This window comes from Pongo pygmaeus, chromosome 2, assembly GCF_028885625.2.
Source record: "Pongo pygmaeus isolate AG05252 chromosome 2, NHGRI_mPonPyg2-v2.0_pri, whole genome shotgun sequence".
Taxonomy (NCBI): domain Eukaryota; kingdom Metazoa; phylum Chordata; class Mammalia; order Primates; family Hominidae; genus Pongo; species Pongo pygmaeus.
The window spans coordinates 163,862,227-163,884,648 of NC_085930.1; the positions used below are offsets into that span (position 1 = coordinate 163,862,227).

A 22,422-nucleotide genomic window follows, 5' to 3' on the forward strand; every position below is an offset into this window, starting at 1 on the left:
CTGTTAAACTTTTTAGTGAAGCTTAATAAACATAGAGAAAAGAGCCTATTTATAGAGCACAGCTCAATGAACTTTAATGCACTAAACACATCCGTATAACCAAACCAAACTCAAGTAACAAAACATCGGCAAAACCAGAAGCCCCTTTATGAAGCCTTCTTGTCACTACCTGCTCCCTCTAATAGTATCAATTTTTCTGACTTCTGACAGCAAAGATTGATTTGAAGGCATTTAATTTTATCAGTCAGCTTTTTTAAATGTTTATTCTGCTTGACATTCATCTAAAATTAGTGTGTAAATATTTTTGAATGATCACCCATTTTATTAAAACATATTTTGTACATATCCCCTGCTATTTATTTATAAATTACACAAATGTCAGGTTTTAAAAACTTGAATTATTATTTCCTAGCACAATATATACCTGAGGCATGGTTCATTAATAATATAAATCTATTTTTCAAATGGATTTTCAGATAGTTACAGTTTTATAACAGATTTCGTAACAGATTTCTCATATGTAATTCAATAATTTTTTTTATTGGAATGTAGTTATGAAGTCTCTTGAGGCTTATTTGTGCTGAATTTTAACATAATCTCAACTTGAGTTTTTATATGAATCTTTAGACCACTTGTCTGTTTTGTGAGGATGAATGTAGTTAAAAACTGATTAATATTTTCTCTAAGTCTATATACCTAAGCACACATAAATGGCAATACATCCCAGATTTCTAAGGGACAGCAAATAAGTGATGGCTCCACTCTCATTCCTTCATGGGGGTGTATTAGTCAGAGTTCTTCAGAGAAATAGAAACAATAGGCTATCTCTCTCTCTCTCTTTGCATATATATAGATATATAGTATGTATATATAATCATATATATATTATTCATATATCATATATATGATTCATATATCATATATATCATGTATCTATATATGAATCTATATATATATATATAGAAAGAGAGAGAGAGGTATTTTAAAGAATTGGCTCACACAATTGTGGGGCTTGGTAAATTCAAAATCTGCAAGGTGGAGGTTCTGTCAGGCTGAAGATCCAGGGGAGAGCTGCAGCGTGAATCTGAAGGCAATGTGCTGGCAGAATTCATTCTTCCTCTGAGAAAGGTCAGTCTCTGTTCTATTAAGGCCTTTGACTGGTTGGATGAGGCCTATCCACACTATGGTATGTAATCTGCTTTAATCAAAATCCACCAATTTAAGTGTTAATCTCATCCAAAAAAACACCTTCGTGGAAACATCCAGAATAATGTTTGATGGATTGCCTGGTGCCTTGGCTCAACCAAGTTTACGTGTAAAATTACCCATCATAGGTTAGAGCTCATCCTTCTGATAGGATGGCCTCCACATCCTCACATATTGACCAAATAAGGGCTCCTAGGCCAATCCATGTTTCAAAATGTAATAAAGTAAAACATCTTATTTGTTTAACATGAAACGTGATACATAATGAGTATATGGAAATAACAGTATAAATATTTTTAAATGCAAATAAAAGATGTAATATTGTCTTCTAGCCACAACGGATTGTCCTTTAGTATCTTCCAGTGTTTTCCTTCTAAAAGATGCCAGGATTTTTAGAAAGCACTACTGCTGAAAGTGAATAAGGTTTGTCTTAGTCTATATAATTTAATAAAATCAAATATTTGGTATTGATTGTATTATAATTTCAAATAGTGTTTTTCTATTCAATTATTTTATTCATCTTAACTTGGCCATTACCTAAGCTTTACTTTAAACTTCCTTAGAACGAAGAGCTTAATCACACAATGATCTGGAAATTCATTTAACTCATGGGAAACTAAATTGTCTATGAAATATAAATGCATCCTTTTATAACATATACAATACCCTATTGTTTAAGTATTTCATGTGTTGTATTTCCTAAATAAAGATTTTATTGGGCAAATGGACATTTTTGGGGCTCTGTATTTTAGGTAAGCAAGAATCTGCTGTTTAAATAACAAGAGGAAATGCATCTACCTCAGACAATTGAAGTTTAGCAAACTCAGTTGCATTTTTATTAGGATTTCATTGTGAGAAATAGCTGATATCGTTACTTGCTTTGTCCTCCTTGGTGATTCAGTTTCACCTTTGTATATTCAATAGTGGAGAAACGCTGTAGCCTGGACCATAATTTTAATTTACATTTGGTCTCCTAGAATTTCATTAAAATAGTTTTGTTTGACATCCGAAGTCTATGTAAGTCCCAGTTTATATTCCCCCTCAGCTGAATAATTACAAGTCACCACATTTCCATAATCTTTGCCAACATTTTTTCCTTTCACTGGTAGTGGAAAGTAGTCTTTGTTCTGATTGTCTTTGTTTGCCAAGGGCATTTATTACCAAGACTTGGTAAAGGCTCTGATTGGACCACATTTTCTTCAGCTGGTTCCACTCATGCTCCCAGCCTTGACCAGTGTAGTTGGTTTGTTTGCCTAAATTCAGAGTTGTTGTTTTTTCTCTCATTATATGCTTTCATGATCTGGAAAGTTTTAGAAAATAATTTCTTAAGTTAACTATGAGATCTTCTGAAAACTCAAAGTGTAGCCAAAATAATTTCACTTATTGAAAAACCAAATAACATATGTTAAAAGCTCAGTCTTTCGACCCTTGGGATAGACATGTGGTTTTGAGTCCTGGCTCCACAACTTATTAACCTCTCTTTGCCCTTGTTGCCTGGTCTTACAAATGGGAGAATTATTAGTATCCTAATTTAAAAGGTTGCTGTGGATAATGCCTTACACATTATAAGTGGTGTTTGTTACACATGTGCTAGATACACTCTGTCTTTGGAGTAAGTAGTTCAGTAAATTAAACCACTTAGCTATGTACTAAGCTCTCCAGCAGGCTAGTTGATTTAGTCAATGGAATGTTGCAATCTTCATACAGTTAGATAATTCCTTTATGTTCAATGGATTTAAATTTAGAAGCATTAAGTTTAGTGATTCTCCTGGGAGTAAATATTAATCATGAACCTAGGTATCTTTAAGTTATAGGCAAAATGATAGCTCACTCTTAAAAGTCATTAATTCAAGGTTGGGTGTGGTGGCAATTGCCTATAGTCCCAGCTGTTTGGGAGGCTCACTTGAGACCAGGAGTTTGAGGCTGCAGTGTGCTGTGATTATTGTACCTCTGAATAGCCACTGCATCCCAACCTGGACAACAAAGCGAGACCCCATCCCTGAAAAAATAAAATAAAAGATTGTAAAGACAGCTCATGTTATTAGGATACAGTTTATAATCTGTGATTGCAATTACAGTCAGCCAGACCTTGCCTAAGCATTCTCAAGCTCAGTCACAGTTTTCATATTCTCATCACTTCTATGGAATTAAATGCCTTGTTAATAATATATGTGTTGGGTTTGATTGTCTTTTAAAATATATTTTAAAAGATTACAATATAACTGAGCATTAACACAAAAAAGTTATTGTATTTGCAATAAAGCGTGGAAACAGAACATTGAGTATGCATTTGATACTGAAGAAGCAGATACTTGTTTTTGAAAAGATAATCACGATTTCATTTTTTCTTGCAAAGCAACTATCAAGTGCTCTGTGGAACCTAAGAAAGGACAGTACTTACAGGCATGAAAAGTTACGATATAGTTTGCTCCTAAAATACACGTAACTGCCCCTAGACACTTTTTAGTAAGGCCAGTAATTTGGGGAGAAAAATCTGCAACTAACGTTCAAGAAATCTTTAAAGAAATGCCATCTTCTCAGCTCTGGGGCAATATTGTGTAGAAAACACAGACACTAACAACTCTAAGCTGAAAAGTGAGTCAGAAGCATTGGACTCAGATTGTAAAGAAGTTTAGGAAATGTCTTCTTCATTAATTTATTGCATTAACGTTTTCCTTTTATACCCACATAAGACTGATATGAAATTCTTTAAAGTTATGTTAAGTCCAAAATTGTGTTTACTTTACTAAAAGAGCTCTTTCAGTAAATATAAGATTTTAAAAACTAAGTGATATATAGGCCTTGTGGATGGCTTAATTGGTAGCATTGTTTTCTTCTTTTGTATTAGTATACAAAGATTATAGCACATGTTAAATTGATGAAATCATATTTGGTGAAATATAATAAGCATAAGTAACAGTATAAGCCTATCTGTGGTAAAGGACCTAGTTTCAATTTTCAATTCGTCACAGGTATTTTGTAAAGTACAAGAAAAATGAAATTTAAAAGATATAAAAATATAATAAGCTAATTCTTCAAATTATTAGATATAACGAATGTAAAATTACTTTGTCAAATTGCTCTAAAATTTTCTAGGTGCTCACTCTCACTTTCTGAACTTATCTTGCCCCAGATCAGTAACAATCCATGGATCAGCAGTTTGTGGGCCACACTCTGTCACTGATCTGTGCTGCTATTGAAGTGATAACACTGAATATCAGATATTCTCAGGAATGGCTGGTGAAGTTCAGAAAAAGATAAACCTTAGGTTTTCTTTCTTATACACATCAACATAATGTTTTATGTTTGTATAGAACTTTGCAGTTTATGAAATACTTGCACCAATAAAGCCTTCCAGCCAAGTTGTCTGGATAAGTTGACTCAACACAATATTGCCCCAGAGCTGAGAAGATAGCATTTCTTTAAAGATTTCTTGAACATCGAGTATGTTTCTTTGATGCATACTCTCCACTCTAAACACATATATAGGTTGATAACAGAGAGACCAAAAAGACATAGCCCATCTCAAAAACAAGATCAGCATTTTTCTTGGACAGAAATGCCAAGCAAAAGCAGGGGCAAAACTCAAGGTAGACAATAGCAGTCAGGAGCTTAGCCCTTGTCAGTTAAAGACCAGAGAATGCTCCATGCAAAAGGCAACAGAAATACTCATTTCTCAAAGCTGGAGACTGGAATGAGGCTCCTGCTCTCATGAAAGGAGGAAGACAAAAACTGCTTCTAACTCAAGTGTGTAAGAAGCTGTGAGCCAGGAGGCAAGAGGGCAAAGACACCATTTTATGATTAGGTGCTGGGGCATAAGCATACCTTGGGCAGGTTCCAGATTGGAACACCAATATCTACAGGTGTCAAAGGGGTTTTTTTGTCCATTGCTCCAGGGGTTTCCCCTCAAATGCCCTGAGAGAACCTGGGTGTGTAGAATGATTCCTATTGCACAAATGAGAAAATTAAAGCTCAAAGAGTTTACCTAGGAGCATGCAGGACTAATGCCCAGCTTACTGTGCTACCTCAAAAACACAATCTGAGTTGTGTAGTCAGAGTTAATGGAATTGATAGTAGAAAACTTATTCTTTCCTTGAAAATTGTTGTTGTTGTTGTTTGTTTGTTTGAGACAGAGTCTCGCTGTGTCACCCAAGCTGATGTGCAGTGGCACGAACTCAGCTCATTGCAACCTCTGCCTCCTGGTTTCAAGCAATTCTTGTGCCTCAGCCTCCCAAGTAGCTGAAATTACAGGCACACACCACCCCACCTGGCTAATTTTGTATTTTTAGTAGAGATGGGGTAGGAGGTGGGGTTCACCATTTTGGACAGGCTGGTCTTGAACTCTTGACCTCATGTGGTCTGCCTGCCTTGGCCTCCCAAAGTGCTGGGGGTTACAGGCATGAGCCACTGCAAATGGCTGAAAATTCAGGTATTTTTAAATTACAACTGAATAGATGTTATAATTTGTGGCTTTTATAATCATTTTCCCAAAGAATATCAGTTTTTATGATAAAATTTCAACAATAGGTGGAGTAAATAAATTTTTATCTCTTACAAGTTAGTATATTGGTTTCTACATGGTAGTATCAAACTCCAAGATACCAGCATTTTCCTCCAAAAGGTAGAGAGGGTCTTCATATTTTATTAGATGGGGAGAAGCCACTGACAACATGATCTACAGCCTGGACAATAATTTTCAAAAGGTTGAGAAAACAATTGAGAAATATATGCCAGCATACATCCTGGAATTTTCAAAATAGTCCCAATTGCATATAACCTTATTTCTTCTACTTACCTTTTCTTAACAGATTATGGATATGTGATTTAATTTCAATGGCTTTGTAAGATGCACTATATAAATCAAGGCAAACAAGTAGAAAAAAACTTTCATCAAATATCTTAACTTGATTTTTTTTATTCAGAAGCTCTAGGCTACATTTGAGAGAGGTCCCTGAAACCAAGCAAAGTACCAGTCAACAGGCATGTGGATTCAGCTTGAACAGATACGGAAATTAGTACAGGAAGCACAGTCATAATAGCGAGCATGAGTAATCTCATAAACTAAAGCCACCCTCACCTTGCCCCAGTTTCTTCAAAAAAAAAATTCCCTCTGAATTTACTTACTCCTCTGCTTACTCCTAGCATCTGCCCATTTGTCTGATGACAAATAATAAAAATTTGGTTCTCTAGTCTCATCCTTCTTTATCCCCACCAACTGCTAAGTTCATCCAAGTAACACAGTACCGTATCTCTTATATGAGATATCTCTTATATGAGATATCTCTTATAAGAGATACGGTACTGTGTTTCTCGAAATTATGTGTAGGATTTTGTTAGAACTTATAGAAGATGTGGTTATGCTTTTTAATTTAAAAAGTAAATATAGGATTTTTCTTTATTCTTGTTCAATGCTTCCTTCTCATTCTGACATTAAAAGTCATATTATACAGTCAAACATTTGGAGTGTTTAGATGTACACATTTCTTGCATACATTTATATTTTACATAGTCTTATACATCACTTGACATATATTTCCTAGTTTTCACTTTGAGGATAAGTCGTCATCATTTTCATGCATACAGTGGAAGGAAATGAGCACATCTTGCTTTCTTGCACAGTGGATCAGACACGCCCTTAACCCTGAAATCCATTAGGGAAAGGATTCCACAGATATTAGCTCACTTAAAAATAGTTCATGCTTTAGGACAGTTTGTTTCTTTCAAGGTTATAAGACTGGATAAATAATGTAGAGACTTTTGAAATGTTGAGTTTACATCTTAGCAATTAACAGTATTCAAAAATAAACCATAAAAGCTTGTAATTTATATATTTGGCAAAGCACTTATAAATTGAGGTTTGCTTTTTTCTTCTTAATCCCAGAATGGGAATTTTCTATCTGATTTAAGAAGTAGGAAATTTTTTTTTTCTTTTTTTCCTCTACCTGTGTAGAGGAACTTCCAGAGTTTTGGTGTGTGGAGCCCATTTTCAAATAACATCTGCCAATTGTTCTTATAGATCAGATTATTTTAAGAAAAAGAAAGAAAGAAAAAGGATTAGGCCGGTTATGACACTAGCTTGTGACCAAAAATAATGGCTGAAATTAATGTGTTTCTAACTGTTTAAGCACCTAAGTGATGTTTAAAATCTCTCCCCGTGTGTAAGAGAAACTTGCCAAAACTCGCTCAGTGCTAGTTCATTCCTGATTTAAAATACTCCATGCTTGCAGAAATTATCCAGCTCCAAATAAGCTATTAATTGCAGTACACAGATACTTATTTATAGTTTTGTGGTTGGCATATATGTCTGGGTTCGGGACTCCCACTGCTTTGAAAAACACTTAGCAATGTCTGCCAACTGACATTCATAGATATATCATTATCTATTATTTCCCAGGTTTGAAAGAGAAACTAAAAAAATCTTTGTCAGACCTTTTACCTAATTTTTTTAAAATTCAGAAGCTCTAGGTTATATCTGAGGAAGAGCCCCTAATTCATATATGGGAGTTAATGAATTAAGGCATTTATTTGATAAGCACTATTAAATACCTCATACGTCATACAGTATTTTGGGTGCTGGTGATAAGACTAAGACATGATTCATACCCCCAAAGAGTATAAACAGTTTAAATGGAAGAGAAGGCTACATAAACAAGTAAGTGGAATGAAGCTTTATAGGTGCTGTGATGGAAGTATTCATGGAGTATGATGAGTTCATAAAGGAAGGAGTCATTGCCAACTGGGTGAGGCCATGGGAAATCAGGATGTTAATCAATGGAGAAGGTGGGGCTTGAATTAAGTCTGGAGAATGTACTCTTATTCATCAGGAAGTAAAGGTGGTGTGAGTCTACAAAGAAGAGTCATGGCACAGTTATATGGTTCATTTGGAGAACTCTGGATATTTCATTGTGACATGAATGTAAGATACAGTAAGAACTGGGTTCAGTTAGATATGAAGCTGAAGAGAAAAGCATAAACCAAAGTAGAGATGATCTTGTGTTCCAGCGCAGGTGTTTAAATAAAACCTTACCAATAAAAGGCAACCTTTGAAAAATTCTGAAAGGGTAAAATCTAAAAGGGTAAGGACATCAGATTTGAAATTTAGAGCTAAAAGTCTGGGAGCAGTGTGAGAACAAACTGGAAGGGGTTAGATAAGAATCAGCGACCATATAACAAGAGGCTATGAAAAAGATGGTGAAAATCTAAATAAAGGCAGCAGTGATTGGGAGCAGGAGGAGACACAAAGGAGAGATATTAAGGAGGCAGAATCCAAATAGCTTGATCACAGATGAAATGAATCTTTGAATGGATAGATCAATGTTTTGCTTATCCATTCTCTATGGCCCATTATTATCAATACAATTAATTTCCAAAACACCTGAATTTGAAAATGAATGGCCATGGGGAAAGGTAATCTTTCTGTCATTTAACAACCACATATTTTATAGCCCAGGCACTTAGTCTGGTCCTCAGCACTGAACCAGGGCCAGGAATGTCTTTGCTGTGTCAGGTATTAACCTCTTAGTTGTTGAATAATCAATTACTTTTGCACCATTCTAAAAGCATGCCTGAGAGAGATTTACCCCATTTCTAAACAAGCCAATAACCACATAAATTCATAGACATCCTCTTCTATGCATCACCAAACACCCTACCAGCTCAAGATTTGGTGAGAAAGAGAAAGGTTAAGAGCTGAGAGATCTAGGTTGGCATTCTGATTCTGCCCTTTGGTATTGTATGACCTCAGGCAAATACTTAACATTTCTGAACTTTATTATTTTCCTTCATAAAATGGAACTAATAGCGTTTATCCTACTTCCTCCCAGGGATAAAGGGTGGATCAAGTAACATAATATATACAAAAGATCTTTGTAAATTGTGATGCTCTCTCTGTAAAAGGTGGTTATTGTTATAATACGAATGCTGTAACCTGAGTTTCCCTAAGCATCTTCAAACTGTGGAAGCCTTAATGACATTGGAATGACATTAATTTAAGTTGCAGTAGATAGTCTTTGTTCCCACCTGCTCTGTCAAGATCTCAGCCCCTGCAACATTCTCCTGATGACTTGCCAGAGCTCTTAAAGCAGTCCAGCCTTCAATCTTAGTGACACATCTTCTGCTGAGCACCACTATCTTGTAGGGCATGGCAGTTGCTTCTTCTGATTCCATTGACCACCTTCCTGGGGCAATGCAGTCATCTCCATCTGGACAGATCACTACTTCCAGTGTGTCCTCGCAGCTACTGCATTGCCCCACCAGGCATTATGGCTGAACACCATAGCCACATTCTGCTGGAAATTTTCTTTGGCCCTCCAACAAGTGTCTAGAGCAGTGATTCTCAACACCTGCTGTACACTAACTTCTCCTGGGAGGATTTTTAAAAATATAAATGCCTAGACCCTGCTCTTGCCATACTTTTGGAAACCAAATCCTGAGGTTAGAGCCTGGGCATCAGTATTTTTTAAAACATACAGGTGATTCTGATGCACACTGAGTGTTGAGGGCCACCCTGTGGGATGCGGAAGTACCTCTCTCTCCCCTGTCATGTGTCCTCTGGTAAAGAGGCCACAAAAACTGTGCTGCATTTGCCCCTGGCTTAAAGAGGTTCTCTGGAGCCTTGAAAAAAATAGAGTGAAAGAAATAGCTACATGAATTTTTTCTTCATATTCAAATATGTAGTGATAGTATATAGTTGGCCCTCTGTATACATGGGTTTCTTATGCATGAATTCAACCAACCTCAGATAAAAAATATTTGGAAAAAAAAAATAAAAAGTAATATAAATTTTAAAATACAACATTAAAACTATTTATATAGCATTTACATTGTATTAGTTATTTTAAGTAATCTAGAGATGATCTAAAGTGTACAGGATGTGCCTGGGTTATTTGAAAATACTATGCCATTTTAAATAAGGGACTTGAGCATTCATGGATTTCGGTATCTGCAGGGGTTCCAGAACCAGTCTCTCACAAACACCAAGGAATGACTGTATACTCCTTCAGGTATGAGAAAATGCTGTTTCATTTTTATACTCTTATGTTATTTTAAGTGTGTATTTTATAATGTAGTACATAAATAAGTCAAGTGTATATAATTGTACATGCTCAAAATAGTACTTACAGGGATGTGGGGTCAAAAATTTATACAAGACTCTTTTCCTTCTAGCATTTATGACATTCTATAGTTTCTTACTTAAAATTGGCAATTTTTTCTCATCTAAAGAAACCCTACAACTCATTCAATAAATTATCTCATATATAGACAGTTAAAAACTCATAAAGAGGTTGAAATTTCTAATACTAAGGTACTAGTAAAAGCCATAAGTTGAAAGGGGATTTTTTTTTTTTTGGCAGATTGGTCTCCTGATTCCCAGAGTTTTTTTCAAATATTTAAATATTATGTGTTTAAATACTAAATATTAGTGTACATTGATGGAAAAACAAAGAAAATTTTGTCTGTGAATAACAATAACACAGTACACTTTAAAATTACAGAAAGAGACTTTCTCACATGTTTCTAATCTGACAGTAAAATAACAATCTGTGTTTTAGCCAGGTGGAAGGAGTCAACCGTAATACTTTTCTTCTTTCAGGATAATTTTGTAAATAACATGCTCCTTAATTAAGCAGCATCAAAATGCACATCTAAGTGACTTATCTCTACTATATTTCTGAGGGATTGAAAAAGGATTATGATTACTAGTATCGGTTCCCTGCAAATAGTTTTACACGCACACACACACACACACACACACAATCTTTTTCATTCTATACTGTGAATTATTTACCTCATTATACAACGTAAGTTATCAAAGCAAAGTAATTATAGAAAGACTGAATGGTCATGTTACAAAAACTTGGAATTTTATTGGAAAGTGGAAGAAACATTTCCTGTGATTCTCAGATCAAAACTCCCTTGGGCCTCATCACAAGGCCTTTCAAAAGCAGCGGTTGAAATGGAGGTAAGGAAATTTTGCCTACATAAGAAACTCCGCTCTGCTTTGTTTAGGAAGTGATGACTGAGGTTTAATTCATTGGATCACAGGGCCGGGAAATGCTGTGCCAGCTTAGATCTACTTTGAGTTTCCTTAAGAAACCTGGTATGTTTTAATTCAAAGATGTGGAGACCTGTTGGCAACTCTTTGGAAGCATTTAGCAAACTATATTAAGGCTACCTTCAGGCACTTCATTTATAAGCTATAAGAATTCCAGCTGTTTTCCCTTGAGTCTATTTTTCTAGAGAATACTTTTCTTCCATTAAATTCTATGTCACAGATAAAATAATTATCTGTAAAACATATGCATTAATTTGCTTTTATCTAAATATCTATGCAAAGAAAGTTGTCTAAACTCTTCAAGCAGCTACTTGTATTAGAATGTCAAGTTCTTTTCTAGATTTAGCTAATAGGTTGGGAATGTAAACTTGATTTTGGTTGCTAATATTACTCGTTTTAGATCTTTCCAGTCACATAATTTTATTCTAAGCTAAGTTTTCCCTTTTCCTTCTCATCCTATTTTCCTTGGTCATCTTAGAAGGTGGACTTTCTGTTAAATTCCTCCTGCTTACGCATTACAAATAAGAGGCATTTTTTTTTTTTTACATTGTAATCACCATGGTCAACAAAGTCACTCCAGGTCTTCCTTATATATGTGCCCCCGCTTAGTAACAAAAGAAGAGCATCAAAGATTGTGCTTTTGTAAACAATGAATTCAGATTCAAATAATCTATTAATGAAGAAATATAAGTAACTTTAAATTTCTTTACATTGAATTATTTCAGTTTGTTTCTGTTTTTTAAAAAATGAAATTTTCAAGAGTTAGTCCCATGAAAATCACTCTATGGTAAGTCTATTAATAAATAGGTCTGATTTCTTTTAAGGCCAGTCGAGGAACTGTTCACTTCCTTTATTAAATCCATTTTCCAAATTTAGCACTTAAGCAGTAACATTAGGGAGGTGAGTCTACAGAAAAGCAGAGTATAAATATGGAGTCAAACAAATACTGCAAAGATACAATTAAGTTCAATATTAAATAACCTGCAATAGTCAAGGACTATGACAAAAGTTCCAAGAATAGGCCAAGATAAAAGGAGGAAAGATGAAAGAAGAAAAAGCATCTTACAACATTTTAGTCAAAGGTATAGAGAAGAAAACAAAGTAACAGCCTTTGCAAATAGCAACCTATTATGCATAAGGCTGGTTTTGCATAGAGAAAAGTAATTTAAGCTTAATTTTCTATTTTTACTGATCCTTTTTTTACATCAAAAACATATGTATACATGACATAACAATGTGTAACTTTGGAAACTTATGGAAATAATGTATGTATAAAAACTTTCTAAGAAAATCATATATGAAGAATGATGTGGTTTGAATGTTTGTCCCCTCAAAAATCTCATGTTGAAATTTGATCCCCAATGTTGGAGGTGGGACCTGATGGAAGGTGTTTGGGTCATGAGGGCGGATCCTTCATGCATGTCTTGGTGCCATCCTCATAGTAATGAGCGAGTTCTCGCTCTGTGAATTCCTATGAGAACTGATTGTTAAAAAGAGCCTGATACCTCCTCCCCTCTCTCTCTTGCTTCTATTGCATGGTAAGACATGCAATGCTTGCTCCTCTTTACCTTTTGCCTTAAGTGGAAGCAGCCTGAAGCCCTCACCAGAAGCAGATGGTGGTACCATGCTTCTTGTACATCCTAGAGAACCTTGAGCCACATAACCTATTTATGAATTACCCAGCCTCAGGTGTTCCTTTATTGCAATGCAAATTGACTAAGAAAAAGAAGAAAATTATCAAAATACACATTAGGCAATTGTTAAAGATGTATTAAACACCATTTATTAAATTAGTAAACAAGCTAAATAATATCTAACAGTATAGCTTTAAAACTGTGGTATTATTTAAATTAATTATTTTTGTTTATAAAAGTAAGATATTATCATTAATGAAAATTCAACAAACATAAATAAAGGAGAAAGGAGAAATATTATCTATTGTTTCACCAGATGAGTGTGTAAGAGAAGAGAAAAAAATACATCAGGGTTAATTTGGGTAACAAAGAAAAACTGAAGAAAACTTTGCACGTTCTACAAATACGTGGAGGATGATGGCAACGAATTACTTTAAACCAGGGTTATAAAAAATTTGGTTTATTATGTCGTATGTAGCTTCAAGCAGGGAGAGAAATAGAAATAATCTTTGTTGAGAATCTAGTATCCTCTGCTATCTCAATTTAATGTCACAATAACTTTGCAAGCTAAGCACTGGTACCACTATTTAACAGATAAAGAAAACAGATCTTAGATGGGGTAACAACTTATCCAATGTTACTTAGCTAGAAAGCCATGAAAGCAAGATTCAATTCCAGGTTTCTCTGGCAAGTGTCAATTTTGGAGCTTTCAGTTGCATTTGGTAAAGGCCTATGTATTCTCAAATGTGCCAAAGGGTAAGAGAGAAGAAGGCCAAGGGATTTGGTCTTAGATCACTGCTCCCTCTTTAAATATAATAGTTATAACTGAAACTTTTTTTTTACTAGACATTTGTGTGATATTTAGTAAAAACAAACAAAAGCTCACCTGAAAAAGCTTAAAAAACAATCCACCCCACAATGTTGCCTTACAGCATAGCTTTCAGAAGTTCTGGCCAAAAAAAAAAAACCTGTGATAGAAATTGGGGGAGTGACATCAGCAAGATGGCTAGCTACAGACACTTGGCATTCATCTTCCCTACAAGAATGAACCAAAGCAAAGAATCCATAGCTGATTTGACTGGAGTGTTGAAAGGAGATAATCAGAATGCAGTAGGAGAGTAGAGACACATTTGTGGTGATTGGAAGCCCAGGAGGGCAGTGTGGAGGCACCTAGCCTCTGCAACCCCATCTCTCTCACCCAGATCAGATTTGCCTAGAGTCAGGAGGGACGTCCTGTTTCAGGGAGAAGGTATTCAGAAGATCCCCACCAGCCCCCATTGCCACTGTAAACACCTACAATCCTTACAACAGGAAAATCTTAAGTTCTCACAAGCCCCGAGCCCAGTTTTGAAATATACTGGGAATTCACACAGTTGTATTGCCCAGATTAGAAGCACAAGGTGTGTACTCCTCTTACCCAGCCATGGTGAGCCAACCTGCTGCAGCATAGTGCCATCTTAATACCAGTGTGTGCCCTCTTCTGGGGCACAGTAGCTACTGCTCTCCTGCATTGGGGCTCCATCTTCATTAAACCAAGCCCACAAATGTGACAGAATGCCACAATCCTACCTGTGTGAAGCCTGGGCCTAGGATTGGCTGTGACTCTGGTCCAGCACAGCAGGATAACCAACCCCTGCCTGCCTGACTTCCAGTCAAAGGAACAGTCTAGCAGTCCTGCCTAGGACAAACTTATCCTAAAGCGTGCCAAACCACTGCATGCCTTCCCCCGAAGTCAGAGAGGCCCCTGAGTCTTCAAGCAGCTAATATGCCCCTGGGCCAGCAGAGTAGCTACATACCTTTGCTCAGAACCTGAGAAAGAGCCCCCTAGCATCTCTGATACCCCCAGACGTGTCCTTGGCCTGCCCAGTGGCCCTGTAACCCTAATAAGGGCCTGAGAAATAGTCTTGTAGGCCATCATTGGTAGGCACGCTCCCAGATCAGCCAAGCAGCCAAGAGACCTGAGAAACAATTCCATGGATCACCCCTGTTGAGTGCACCCCTGAGCCAGCCAAGCAGCCTTACCCCTTCATCTCAAACCTGAGAAATAGCCCATGGTCCATCCAGAGAAGACATGGCCCCAGGCTGGTCAAGCAGCTATGTGCCCCTGAGAAAGAGCCCTGTGGGCTGCTGCTGGTAAGCATGCCCGGGGCCAACCAAACATCCCTGTGTCTGCATCCCAGGCCTATGCAACAGCACCATGGACCGCCCCCCACAGAAATCCCCCAGTTGAGCAGCCATGCAGCTTTAAAGCTTGAGAAATAGTGTCGTGGATCAGCTGCAGCAGGCACGCACACAGCCAGCCCTGCACCCACATACCAGGCCTAAGAAATAACCCCATGGACTATCACTGGCTAGCACACCCGCCCAGTCCAGCCAAGCAGCCTTTAGCCCATGTCCCAGGCCTGAGAAACAGCCCTATGGGTCAACCCTGGAAAACACATTTCCAGGTAGTGGAGCAGTAGTGTACATACCCTCCAGGCCTGAGAAACCACCCCACAAGCTGCTCCTGAGAGGCCAAACACCAGGCTAGCCAAGCAACTGTGTGCCTTAGTTTGTGGCCAGAGTAACAGCCCTGTGACCCCCAACCCTGGAGAGCCAAACCTCACATTGGCCAACCCATTTTGTGCATACAGATACCCTCAACATAAGAAACAGCCCAGTGGGCCCACCCATGGCAAAGCACACCACCAAGCCACAAACATTCTCAGCCTAAGGCGCTAAGAAACTCGCAAATGCCACTGGCATGGATTACAACTGAAGAAACTACACAGAGACTATACTAGAACAAAGATCAAAACACACAACACACTGATACCACCAAGACCTATTCATTTGAATAAGTCTTCCCTTAGGAAGCCTACTCCATAAATTTGGAAGAGGTGAATTTTCTACCAGATGCATAGAAATCAATGTAAGGACACATCAACCATTAAAAAGCAAGGAAACATCTCACTTCCAAAGGAAAATAATTCTGCAGTAATATACCCCAATCAAAAGGAAATATAGGAAGTGCTAGAGTAATAATTCAAAATAATAATCTTAAAGAAACTCAGTGAGATACAAGTAAATGCAGATAGACAATTCAATAAAATTAGGAAACAATTCATCATTTGAATGAGAAATTCAACAAACAGATAGATGTGATAAATAGATATCATATCATAAAAAAAAAACAGAAATCCTAGAACTGAAGAATTTAATGAGTGAAACAAAAAATACAATTGAGAACTTTAACAACACACTAGACCAACCAGAAGAAAGAATTTATGAACTAGAAGATAAATATTTTGAAATAATACAGGCAGACAAAAAAAAAGAAAAAAGAATACAGAATAAAGAAAGCATGCTGGATTTACAAGACACAATTAAGCAAATATTTATATTATGAGCATTATAGAAAGGAGAAGAGACAAGGAAAGGTAAGAAAAATATATTTAATGAAATAATAGCAAAAAATGTCTCAAGTCTATGGAGAGAGAAGGACATCCAGGTTCAGGAAGCTCAAAGAACCCCAAATAGATTCAGCCTAAACAGGTCCTCTTCAAGGGACATCACAGTCGAATTGTCAAAAGTCAAGAACATAGAAAGAATTTTAAAAGCAGCAAGAGAAAAGTGTAAAGTCACGTATAAGAGAATCCTCATTAGAATAACAATGTATTGCCGGGTGCAGTGGCTCATGCCTGTAATCCCAGCACTTCAGGAAGCCAAGGCGGGTGGATCACGAGGTCAGGAGTTCGAGACCAGCCTGGTCAACATGGTGAAACCCCACCTCTACTAAAAACACAAAAGTTAGCCAGGTATGGTGGCAGACGCTTGTAATCCCACCTACTTGGGAGGCTGAGGCAGGAGAATTGCTTGAACCCAGGAGGCAGAGGTTGCAATGAGCCAAGATCATGCCACTGCACTCCAGCCTGGGTGACAGAGCCAGACTCCATCTCAAAAAAAAAGTAAAATAAGTGTATTTCTCAGCAGACAGCTTATAGGCCAGGAGACAATAAAATGATGTAGTCAAGATGCTGAAAGAAAAGAAAACCTGCCAGCCAATAATAATATACCCAGCCAAAGTATCCCCCAGAAATGAAGGATAAATCAAATCTTTCATAGACAAGCAAAAACTAAGAAAACTTATCACCACTACACCAGCATTACAAGGGAGTCTTATGTTTGGAAATAAAAAGATGATAACCTCTATTATGAAAACATGCAAAACTGTAATACTCACTGGTACAGCTGATACACAAAGGAGAAAGATAAAGAAATCAAACTTTATCACTACAGAAAACCACCCAAATCTAAAAAAATAATAAGAAGAAGAAAGGATGTAAGGAACAAAGAATATACAAAATAACCCTGAAACAAACAATAAACATGATAGGAATAAGACCTCACCTATCAAAAATAATCTTGAATACAAATGGATTAAATTCCTCATTTAAACAACATAGACTGACTGAATAGTTACAAAAACAAGACCTATCTCCATACTGCCTACAAGAAGCTCATCTTGTTATTAAAGACACAAATAGGATGAAAGTGAAGAGATAGAAAAAGATACTCCATGCTGACAAACATCAAAAATGAGCAGGAAAAGCTATACTTGTATCAGACAAAGAAATTTCATTTTAAAAGCTATAAGAAGAGACAAAGAAGGACATTATATAATAATAAAGGAATTAATTCAGTGAAAAAATATAACAATTGTAAAAATATATTCACCCAATACTACAGCATTCAGGTATATAAAACAAATATTATTAAATCTAAAGAGAGAGATAAACCCCAAAACAATGATGTCTGGGGATTTAAAAACCTCACTGTCAGCACTAGACAAATCATCTAGACAGAAAATCAACAAGGAAACATTAAATTTAATCTGCATTATAGAGCAAATAGACCTAACAGACATTTACAGAACATTTCACTCAACAGCTGCTTGGGTGACCGTATGTTAATTAAGCATAATTTCTCCAGGACTGATCATATATTAGAACACAAAACAAGTCTCCAAAATTTTTAAAAATTGTGACCATACCAAGTATCTTATCTGATCACAATGGAATAAAACTAGACACCAATAACAAGAGTAACATTCAAAATTATACCAATACATAGAAATTAAATAGCATGCTCCTAATGACCAATAGGTAAAGAAAGAAATTAAGACTAACATTTAAAACTTCTTTGAAACCAATGGAAATTTAAGCATAACATACCAAAACTTATGGAGCAAAAGCAGTATTAAGAGGTAAGTTTATAGCAATATATGCCTACATCAAAAAACTAGAAAGATTTTAAATAAACAATATAACAATGCGTCTTGAAGAACTAGAAAAGCAAGAACAAATGAACCCCAGAATTAATAGAAGGAAAAAAATAATATAAATCAGAGCATACATAAATAAAACTGAGAGTAAAAAAATACAAAAGATTCATGAAACAAAAAGGTAGTTTTTGAAAATATAAACAAAATTGACAAACCATTAACTAGACTAAGAAAAAAAGAGAAAAGGTTCAAATAAATAAAAATCAGAAACAAAAAATGACATATCTCAATAGATAACATAGAAATAGGAAGGATCATTAGAGATTACTATATACCAGTAAATTTAAAAATCAAGAGAAAATGGATAACTTAATGGACATATACAACCTACCAAAATTGAAACAAGACAAATAGAACACGTAAATATATAATATTAATAACAATTAATGAGATTAAATCAGTAATAAAAAGTCTTCCAACAAAAAAAAAGTCCAGGACTGAATGGTTTTACCATTGGATTCTACTAAACATTTAAAGAATTAACACTAATTCTTCTCAAACTATTTTAAAACAGAGGGAATTTTTCCTAACTCATTCTATGAGGCCAGCATAACCCTGTTAGCAAAAGAAGACTAGGATCCAGCATAAAAAGAAAACTACAGGCCAATGTCTGATGAACATAGAAATAAAAATTCTCAACAAAATCTTAGCAAACTAAATACAACAACATATCAAATTAATCATACACCATGATCAAGTGGGATTTATCCCAGGAAAGCAAGCATGAGTCAACATATGCAAATCCATACACATCATACATCACATTAATGGAATGAAGAACAAAAGCCATATGATCATCTTAATAGATGCAGAAAAAGCTTTTGATAACATTCAACATGCCTTCATAATAAAAACTACTAAATTAGGTAGAGAAGTGTTGGCGAAACCAGTCCCACACCACCCAGTGGGTACTCAGAGTCCAGTGGAGACAAAGGAGTTAGAAAGAGACAGAATAAGCGTTTAAAAGGTGGGTCCAGGGGACCAGAGCATTGGAGGTTTGCTCACAGCCCAGAGCTCTCAGGCTCTGCCCAATTTATTGGTTTAATTGGTTTACAAACTCTTTGTTCTTAGGGCAGATGGGAGGGGGAGGAAGGGATGATGAAAAGGATTAATCAGTGAAGGAGAACTCGTGAGTTATTTGATAAAATGTATAGCATTATTTGATAAAATGTATAGCAGTGGTGGTTTCTGTGAATTTCCTTGAGCAAAGGTGTGTGTATAAACTACTTAAGATCTTTAACTTATCTGGACTGAAACGGATGGGAGCAGGTTTCAGGAGAAGCCAAGATGTTTGATTATACTCTACTGCTTCAAGGAAGCGTTATCTCCCTGAGCAACCTATGGAATGCCGCTGAGTGGTTATGCTCTTGGGGCATAAAGACATGAAGGCAATAAGGAGACTTCTCCTCAGAGTCCACCCATGCCTTTCCATGGGTGTCTCACACAGAGGAGACCAACCAGAAACTCTCTTTCCCACAAGAAGGAAAGCAGCTCAACATACTAAAGGCCATATATGGAAAATCCACAGCTAACATCTTACTGAATAGAGAAAAGCTAAATCTTTTCCTATAAAAACTGATAGAACACAACATAGCACTGGAAACCCTAGCCAGCACAATTAGCAACAGAAAGAAAAAAAGGGCATCAAAATTGTAAAGGAGGAAGTCAAATTGTCCCTGTTTACAGGTGACATGATCTTATATATAGAAAAACCTAAAGACGGGGAGTCTGTTCCAAGGCCGAATAGGAACAGCCCCAGTCTGCAGCTCCCAGTGTGATTGATGCAGAAGATGGGTGATTTCTGCATTTCCAACTGAAGTACCTGGTTCATCTCATTAGGACGGGTTGGACAGTGGATGCAGCCCATATAGGGTGAGCTGAAACAGGGCAGGACATTGCCTCACCCTGGAAGCACAAGGGGTGGGGGGATTTCCCTTTCCTAGCCAAGGGAAGCCATGACAGACTGTACCTGGAAAATCGGGGTACTCCTGCCCAAATACTGTGCTTTTCCAATGGTCTTAGCAAATGGCACACCAGGGGATTGTATCCCACACCTGGCTTGGAAGGTCCCATACCCATGGATCCTTGCTCACTGCTAGTGCAGCAGTCTGAGATCAAACTGTGAGGCAGCCGCCTGGCTGGGGGAGGGGCATCTGCCATTGATGAAGCTTGAGTAGGTAAACAAAGCGGCTAGCAGGGGAAGCTCAAACTGGGTGGAGCCCACCACAGCTCAGCAACACCTATTGCCTCTGTAGCTTCCACCTCTGGGAGCAGGGCATAGCTGAATAAAAGGCAGCAGAAATTTCTGCAGACTTAAACATCCCTGTCTGACAGCTCTGAAGAGAGCAATGGTTCTCCCAGCACAGTGTTTGAGCTCTGAGAATGGACAGGCTGCCTCCTCAAGTGGGTCCCTGACCGCCATGTAGCCTAACTGGGAGACAACCCCCAGTAGGGGCCGACTGACACCTCATACAGGCAGGTGCCCCTCTGCGACGAAACTTCCAGAGGAAGGATCAGGCAGCAATATTTGCTGTTCTACAATATTTGCTGTTCTGCAGCCTCTGCTCGTGATACCCAGGCAAACAGGGACTGGAGTGGACCTCTAGCAAACTCCAACAGACCTGCAGCTGAGGGATGTGACTGTCAGAAGGAAAACTAGCAAACAGAAAGGAATAGCATCAGCATCAACAAAAAGGACATCTACACCAAAACCCCATCTGTAGGCCACCAACATCAAAGAGCAAAGGCAGATCAAACCACAAAGATGAGGAGAAACCAGAGCTGAAAATTCTAAAAGCCAGAGCACCTCTTCTCATCTAAAGGATCGCAGCTCCTTGCCAGCAATTGAACAAAGCTGGACGGAGAATGACTTCGATGAGCTGACAGAAGTAGGCTTCAGAAGGTGGGTAATAACAAACTTCTCCAAGCTAAAGGAGGATGTTCGAACCCATCAAAAGGAAGCTAAAAACCTTGAAAAAAGATTAGACCAATGGCTAACTAAAATAAACAGTGTAGAGATGACCTTAAATGACCTGATGGAGCTGAAAACCATGGCACAAGAACTATGCGACATATGCACAAGCTTCAATAGCTGATTCGATCAAGGGGAAGAAAGGGTATCAATGACTGAAGATCAAATTAATGAAATAAAGTGAGAAGAGAAGTGGAGAGCAAAAAGTAATGAATAAAGCCTCCAAGAAATATGGGACTATGTGAAAACACCAAATCTACATTTGATTTGTGTACCTGAAAGTGACGGGGAGAATGGAATCAAGTAGGAAAACACTCTTCAGAATATTATCCAGGAGAACTTCCCCAACCTAACAACGCAGGCCAACATTCAAATTCAGAAAATACAGAGAACACCACAAAGATACTCCTTGAGAAGAGCAACCCCAAGACACATAATTTTCAGATGGACCAAGGTTGAAATGAAGGAAAAAATTTTAAGGGCAGCCAGAGAGAAAGGTCGGGTTACCGACAAAGGGAAGCCCATCATACTAATAGTGGATTTCTTGGCAGAAACTCTACAAGCTAGAAGAGACTGCAGGCCAGTGTTCAGCATTCTTAAAGAAAAGAATTCTCAACCCGGAATTTCATATTCAGCCAAACTAAGCTTCATAAGTGAAGGAGAAATAAAATCCTTTACAGACAAGCAAATGCTGAGAGATTTTTGTCACCACCAGGCCTGGCTTACAAGAGCTCCTGAAGGAAGCACTAAACATGGAAAGAAACAACCGGTACCAGCCACTGCAAAAACATGCCAAATCGTAAACATCTTTGATGCTAGGAAGAGACCACATCAACTAACAGGCAATATAACCAGCTAATGTCATAATGACAGGATCAAATTCATACATAACAATATTAACCTTAAATGTAAATGGGCTAAATGCCCCAATTAAAAGATATAGACTGGCAAATTGGATAAAGAGTCAAAACCCATCAGTGTGCTGTATTCAGGAAACCCATCTCACATGCAGAGACACACATAGGCTCAAAATAAAGAGATGGAGGAAGATCTACCAAGCAAATGGAAAGCAAAAAAAAAGCAGGAGTTGCAACCCTAGTCTCTGACAAAATAGACTTTAAACCAACAAAAGAGACAAAGAAGGCCATTACATAATGGTAACGGGATCAACCCAACAAAAGAGCTAACTATCCTAACTATATATACACCCAATACAGGAGCACCCAGATTCATA

At 37.2% G+C, this 22,422-nt stretch overlaps 1 protein-coding gene across 2 annotated transcripts in view; it reads left to right on the top strand.

The window, feature by feature from the left end:
* The window catches only part of LOC129032589 (T-box transcription factor TBX1-like), an 89,381-nt gene that overhangs the window by 31,001 nt on the left and 35,958 nt on the right, over positions 1-22,422 (top strand). Inside the window, exon 2 of one of the 2 annotated variants that reach the window (XR_008501400.2) lies at positions 10,154-10,208. The exons of the other annotated variant lie outside the window; for it this stretch is intronic. The gene's annotated coding sequence lies outside the window, so the exon portion shown is untranslated. The remainder of the gene's footprint in view (positions 1-10,153; positions 10,209-22,422) is intronic. 2 annotated transcript variants of the gene reach the window in all.